The following is a 6324-nucleotide window of genomic DNA, read 5'->3' as shown; positions in this document are numbered from 1 at the left end:
TGCTCATCCCCAGCCACTAAACTATAAATATTTGACTTTTATACAACCAAAATGTCTCTGAGTAGACACGGAATAAGTGACGAAAAATGAGCTTTTACCAAACCTGTGGAATTCATTTGAACTTTGCCAGGTGTTTGGCTTTAAGACTGTGAGGTCCCATATTTAACAGCTCATATACTTTGCCAATAATATGTGAAGTGTTTCATTATCTTATACGCTATAGTTGGCACACATCACTTTGCAGACAAAGAGCAATGGTTTATGATATTTGTGGATTCCATGTGCTGTTGTAGCTGTGAAATGATGTGTAGTGTATGATAAGACAAATATATAAGAATGAAAGACCTCATACAGCAAATATAAGATACTTTTAAGTCTATGATAAGTAAAACCGTATATTGTTAAGTAACATCAGTATTTTGATTTTTGTCTCCTCTTATAAATGCCGGGAGTAAAAACCAAATAAGAGTCTTGCCTTCAGCTCACCCAAGGTGTTCAAGGAGTACTTGGGACAGATGAAGAACTAATTTATTTTGAACTTGCAATATAACCAGAGCTTTTTTGGGTATTCATCCTAAAGGCCAAATTTTTCACAAATTAAAGCTTAGTTTAAGTGGACAAGCTTACTGGGTCAACTGCATACTCACACCAGTTCCCAATATCCAGTGAAGTGTTTAAATCAGTATTGAAATAATTACTGCAATACTCTGGTTGGACGAAAAGGGTCTTTGTGTGTATTTTCATGGACTTTTTTCCCCTTGTGGTGTTTTCTCTGTTTTCTGAGTTTTAATCTTTCCACAAAAAAACTTAAAAGCTTGAAACTTTAACCTGCTTCCAAGTAAGTCTCTGATTGAACAAGTCTTTAATGTGTTGTTTTGCAGCATAGCAATGTGTGTTAAGCATGCACTTCTTTATGTACAAATGTTTTGCAGAGGTAGGGTCTAAGGATGAAAAGCGACCAGCAACTCCCCAGGCGTGGGAGTCCAGTGTGTTGCAAGAGTGGCGATGTTTGCTGTGGCAGTGCTCACAGCAGCCTGTGTGGTCTGCCCTCCTGGCCCTAGCAGCCCGTCTGGAGAACTGGCAGGAGCGAGCTGCCCGGGAGACCTCAGACCCTGGGTGAGATCTCTTAAGAGCCCACCAAGGAGTCATGGGGCTGTTACCCAGCTGCAGTGAGCAGGGCAGCTCAGCAAGATCTGCTGTGCCTCACCAAGTCTAATCCATTAAAAAACAAGCCTCAGGTGTCAAGAAGAGCAGGGAGGAGAAAGACTGTGAAAGCAAAACAGCGCTTCTCACTTCCCTGTCTTCTGCAAGGGCTTCGGCAGACTGGTGTGTTTGTGGTGGTACTGCTGATGCTTAGGACCTCTATCAGATGTATTTTCTTTAGAGAGCCAGTAAACCTTTGCATGTGAACAAGCAAGCATGTTATTTGTCTGATGCTGAATTTCAATATTTGTAGTATTTTTCCCCTCAAGGTGGTCTAGGAGTATAGAAGATGATTTTAATGAAATGTTACTATTATTTCTAGTGCATTTTCTGTGCTGTAAACACTGACAGAATGAAAAGCTCAAAGGTGGTCTCATCCTTCGTTGGACTGGAGTCTAGTATTAGTCATCTGACCAAGAAATGATTAGACCAGTCAGTGCGGAAGACAAGGTGATGGGAGGACATGGTAAGAATTACATTATGTATGTGCATATGCATATGTGTATATATCTGTATTTAATTAGTAAGTTGTAATACCTGCTTAGATGCAGGTGATCACTAGAATAGCATATTTGAAGTTGTTTGAGGTTTCTTATTATCAGAGAAACAGGCAGTTCTAAGAGTTGCATGTTTTTCTATGTGTTTAAAAGAAACAAAACTCAAGAAACTTCCAAAGACCCCAAATATTTTGAGGAAAATTATGAAAATAAAGCTTTCCACTGAATCTGTCTTCTTATGTGGCACTTTTGTGGTTTGTCTCCCTTCTACTGACTGCACAGATATTGTTCATTCATATTCCTGACATGACAGTTGTGAAACCATTTCTCTGGCACTGATGAATGTAGTGGTAAAACCAGAGGATTCCTGTGTCAACTTTCTGCGTTTGCTGCTTAACCTTCCTTTTGAAGAAACTACCTTATTTGGAGCAAGTAGCATACACAAGTCCAGATTTGGCAATGTTTTTAGGCTGATAGCAATTCAATATGGCATTTTCTCCCAGCTTCCACGGTGGAGTTCACTATTTTCTATTTTATGTTGGTTGTCTGGACTCTCCATACACCGGATTGACAGAAGCTTTCCACAGGCATAAAAAATGATCAGCAGTTTGACTATGGAAATCTGTTTAGAACAGGCATACATTTAGAGAGGACTTAAGAGTGTCCTGACGAGTAGTTTGTCACCTATTTTTGCTTGTTGGGCAGAAAATGATTCAGTATTGTCTAGCTTTTAGTGGTAATATAGCATGATTAGGATGTTTGTGTAAGATAAGGATAGAAGAAAAATTCTGAGAAGGCTTGCCAGTACATTTGTGAGTGGCCTAACCCCATACTGGATCAATTACTGATGTTCTCTGAACAAAGTGGATAAACCAAACATATCTGTTGGGGCCATATGAATGTCCTCTAAATAGCCTTTGAAAACATAAGCATGATGTAAGTTTTGATTATTATTAATGATTTGGTGCTTAATTTTGTACTACTGCTTAAATGAAAGAAGTGTCAGGTTATGAGTTTCTATCAGTAATCACCTAAATGAAATGTCATTAAAATACTTGTGAATAATTAGTAAGATGAAATCACTGATGTTTTATCAAATCTTATCATAGACCTTAAGATAAATCTTGTGAAAATATGCAGTTTGCATGAATTGAAATAGAAAAGCAGAATCCCATCTGCCTAAAACATAAACCCGTACAATGCAGAGAAGGAAGTTACAGTTTAGGATACCAGGAATTTGAAATATAATTTCAATATTCTTTCATCTTTGTTCCAAGACATCAGTGCATGTAGCAGTAATAAGGCACGTCTGTATTTCAGTGCATATCATTTTAGGTCTAGGAGTGCCGAATGTGAAAATAAATTTTTCTTATGTTGCATTTTAATCAGGATAAAATGACAGTTTTAGAGTCACATAGTGCGCATAACAAGCAGTGCTGCTTCAGCACAACTTGCATGTACTGTTAGGAAGAAGCACATACTTAGAAAGCAAATGACAGCCCTGAAGTTATGGTGATACTGTAAGGAACTGGTATACAGTGGTTATCTTTTATATCGTTCTTACAACCTTGGCACACATGGTTTATGCTCAAGAGTTTAATTTCCTTAGTTTTATATTTTTACAGTCCTTAAAACCTGCCATATATCCAAGAATGAATATGGCAATTAAAGAATTTCATAAAACTTAGTATCTTGAGGGGGAAAATTATTAGAAAGCTGAACATTTGTATCAATATTTTATTTACAATACCGCCTGTTCTTTCAATGTACGCTCACAGCTCTGCATTGTTGTTAGTGGAAGTTGCATATGCTGAAGTCAAGCAGAATCAAGCTTTCATGAGCAAATAATTAACAGGTAACTGCAGTATCTCTGTGCTCTGTAAATTAAATGTTGGTCTTAAAGAGGGTTTTCAAAAGCCCTGGTTATGCTTTTTTGCTTAGCTAAATTTCATGTTCTTATATGTTACATTTTCATCCAGTCTATAGTTTTTGAAGACAACAATGTACTTTATGGTGACTGATGGTTTTTGTTTAAACTGATTCTACACATTGCTATGAAATATTCTTATTATTCAATGTAACTTGGAAATATGATCCATTTCTTTAGGTGTACCCAATAATGCTCTGGACTCTTACTATTGTAATGGTGTTAATTCTTCCCAGTCTCTGTTATGCTGGTCTGGCTTGTGCAAAGAGTTTAAAAAGGGCAGGAACCTAAGACCACCGGCATTGCAGGGAAATAACATCTGAAAAACTCCCAATATTACAGTCCGCCCTCCTGCTGATGAAGAGCAATAGCAGACTTGATTTGGGTTTATTTGTGGATGGCTATTTTCTAAAAAATAACAAAGAAATAAATCAGTGCAGATCTTATATGACAGTTTATCTGCTTTGATTTATTGGTTGCTGTAGCATGACTGATAGAAAAGAAAGTATACTTTCTATTTTGCTACTGGGAACATGTTTAAGCTTCTTTCATTTATTGTGGTACATTTCTGTCATTTGGCTTATACTTCCAAACACATTCTACCACCTTTCTTTTCCTTTTTTTTTCCCTTTCCCCAAATCTACATATTTTGTAGTCAGCAATTCCTACTTAGTTTAAATTCATCTTCATCTTTTGCACCTTGGGTCAGTCTTGTGTTCCTATTTAGTTCTTACTTCAGAGAAAAGCCTTAGTGGCGTCAGCAGATGGTCTCTTGGAATCTGGTTATGCTGTATTGAGTGCATGACGTCTGTAAGAGAAATGCAGGTGAAATCACTGTGCTTGTTTGTCCAGTTACAGTCTGAAATTGTAAGCCAAAACCTTAATCACTAGTCAGGCGCTCCAGAACTGCTTTTGTTCTTAACTTATTACTGAAGTCTCATCGAGCTACTTGCATGATGGTCAGAGCAGCAAAGGGAGACTGCAAAGTCAGTACGCTCCTTTCAAAGCCCAAAGAAGGAGGTATGGGAGTTATGTTTGTGAGTCTCTTGACAGACAGGTTCAAAAAAGTCTGCTATTGAATGGCTTGTGTGTGATGGCTTCAGCAGCTGAAAGATGCCGCCTTTATTCAGATGATGGACTGTGGAATGGAGGTGTCCTGTTCACCTCTGCAAATGCTGTAGGACTGGGGGAAATGAGATCCTGTGGGTTTTCTTATATCCAGAATCTGCTCTGTTAAGTTGCCTGGTTCCTACTGGTTTCCTTGAATGCAGAAGCATGTCTGCTTTGCAGGTGTTCTGCTAAAATTATGTTTCATTTTAAAGAATGGGTCTTATCGTTTTGTTTTTTTTTTTAAATGCTTCATTCACTTATGGAATCACGTAAGCAATTATTAATAGCCAAACAGTTAACAGTAAAACAGATATGGCCATGTCTTTGATTTGGATTTAAGTCTTCGAATAATCTTTTGCTAAGCCATGCAGAACAATTCTATTGTGTGATTGTTTGAATCATTGCTAATAAAGTTGACACACCCATGATGTTGTTCTTGGCTTTGATACGTGAAGGACTTACTGAAGTGGCTGGAGGGTTTGGTTGTGTTCCACATCTCACAGCATCATGGGACACTGGGACAGTGGTTGCCTCAGGGAAGCAAGAGAAAATCAACTCTGGCATCATTGCTGTTCATCTTCATTCTCACTTTGATTACGCTCTGGTTCTTTTAACTTCTCACTTTTTTTCCTCAACGCAACAGCAGGAGAGGACCGTAACTCAGTCTGTGCGGAAAAAAAAAAGACTAGAGAAGGTTCGATCTTCATTTTTTTTTTTTGAGTATGTATTGGAGCAAAACCAGGTGATACTTAAGGGTTCTTTACCTTGTCAAAGAGGGTTTACAAAATCTAAACACAGGACATTTAAAGCTAATTGGATTTAACCTGGGAACAAATGGAAAAAAAGTTAAGCAAGGGTAATTACTGGAAAATTGCTAAGGTCCACTAATATGGATAGTCCACTATTATATAGTGGACTATCCATAAGGAAGTCTTAAAAAACAGGTATCTTTCTAAGAGATAGGCACTGTAAATCAACCAGAAGTTACAGCCTTTGTGATCAGGAGGCTGGTCCAAATGGAGATGGTGGTTTCTGCTGAATTTCTGGGTTTTATCACAGAAAAGCAGTAAGAAAGAAGGGACTTGTTGCTCCTTTTAAAGTCACCAATACCTCTTGGCTTTCCTGTCAAGTAGGCCTTATTAAAAATGGGTTGTATCTTCACAAGAATAATAAATGTTAAATTCTATGGGGTTTTTACCATACTTCATTCTTAAGAGAAAAGGTAGGCTCTCTTCAGGAAAAAAAAGCCATGTAAAAATTGTTAAAATAAGCTGGTATGCAGTGTTGAGAGATTTTGCCTAGGCTGTAGGGTAGGAGAGGAAAGCTGTCTTCCTCTCTTTTCTTTAAACTGTCCGGGTCCTGACCTCAGATTTGGGGCATGCTGTGCTGTGCAGAAACCAATGACTTCATCTTTTCTCCTCTCACACTGTCAGTTCAGGAAGCAGGAAGAATGTATCTCCTGAATGATGTCAGTGACGATAGCATGGGATTTTGCTTGTGAAATTGTGTTCCCTTCCAGATGGGAAGGACCTGGCATCATCCTAGCTGGTGCCGCTCTGACGGCTGCAGGACTAGACCTAGCTTCTC

The 6324-nt window shown here is 38.3% G+C and overlaps 1 long non-coding RNA gene across 1 annotated transcript; it reads right to left on the bottom strand.

Moving 5' to 3' along the window:
- Positions 1-4534: 4534 nt before the first annotated feature.
- Positions 4535-5397, bottom strand: LOC115610237. The gene is made up of 2 exons (XR_003992159.1): positions 5200-5397; positions 4535-4925 (listed from the first exon to the last, which is right to left on the bottom strand). It is a non-coding gene; the product is annotated as an uncharacterized LOC115610237 (long non-coding RNA).
- Positions 5398-6324: the final 927 nt, after the last annotated feature.

This window comes from Strigops habroptila, chromosome 1, assembly GCF_004027225.2.
Source record: "Strigops habroptila isolate Jane chromosome 1, bStrHab1.2.pri, whole genome shotgun sequence".
Taxonomy (NCBI): domain Eukaryota; kingdom Metazoa; phylum Chordata; class Aves; order Psittaciformes; family Psittacidae; genus Strigops; species Strigops habroptila.
This window is presented reverse-complemented; position numbering and strand designations above follow the sequence as displayed.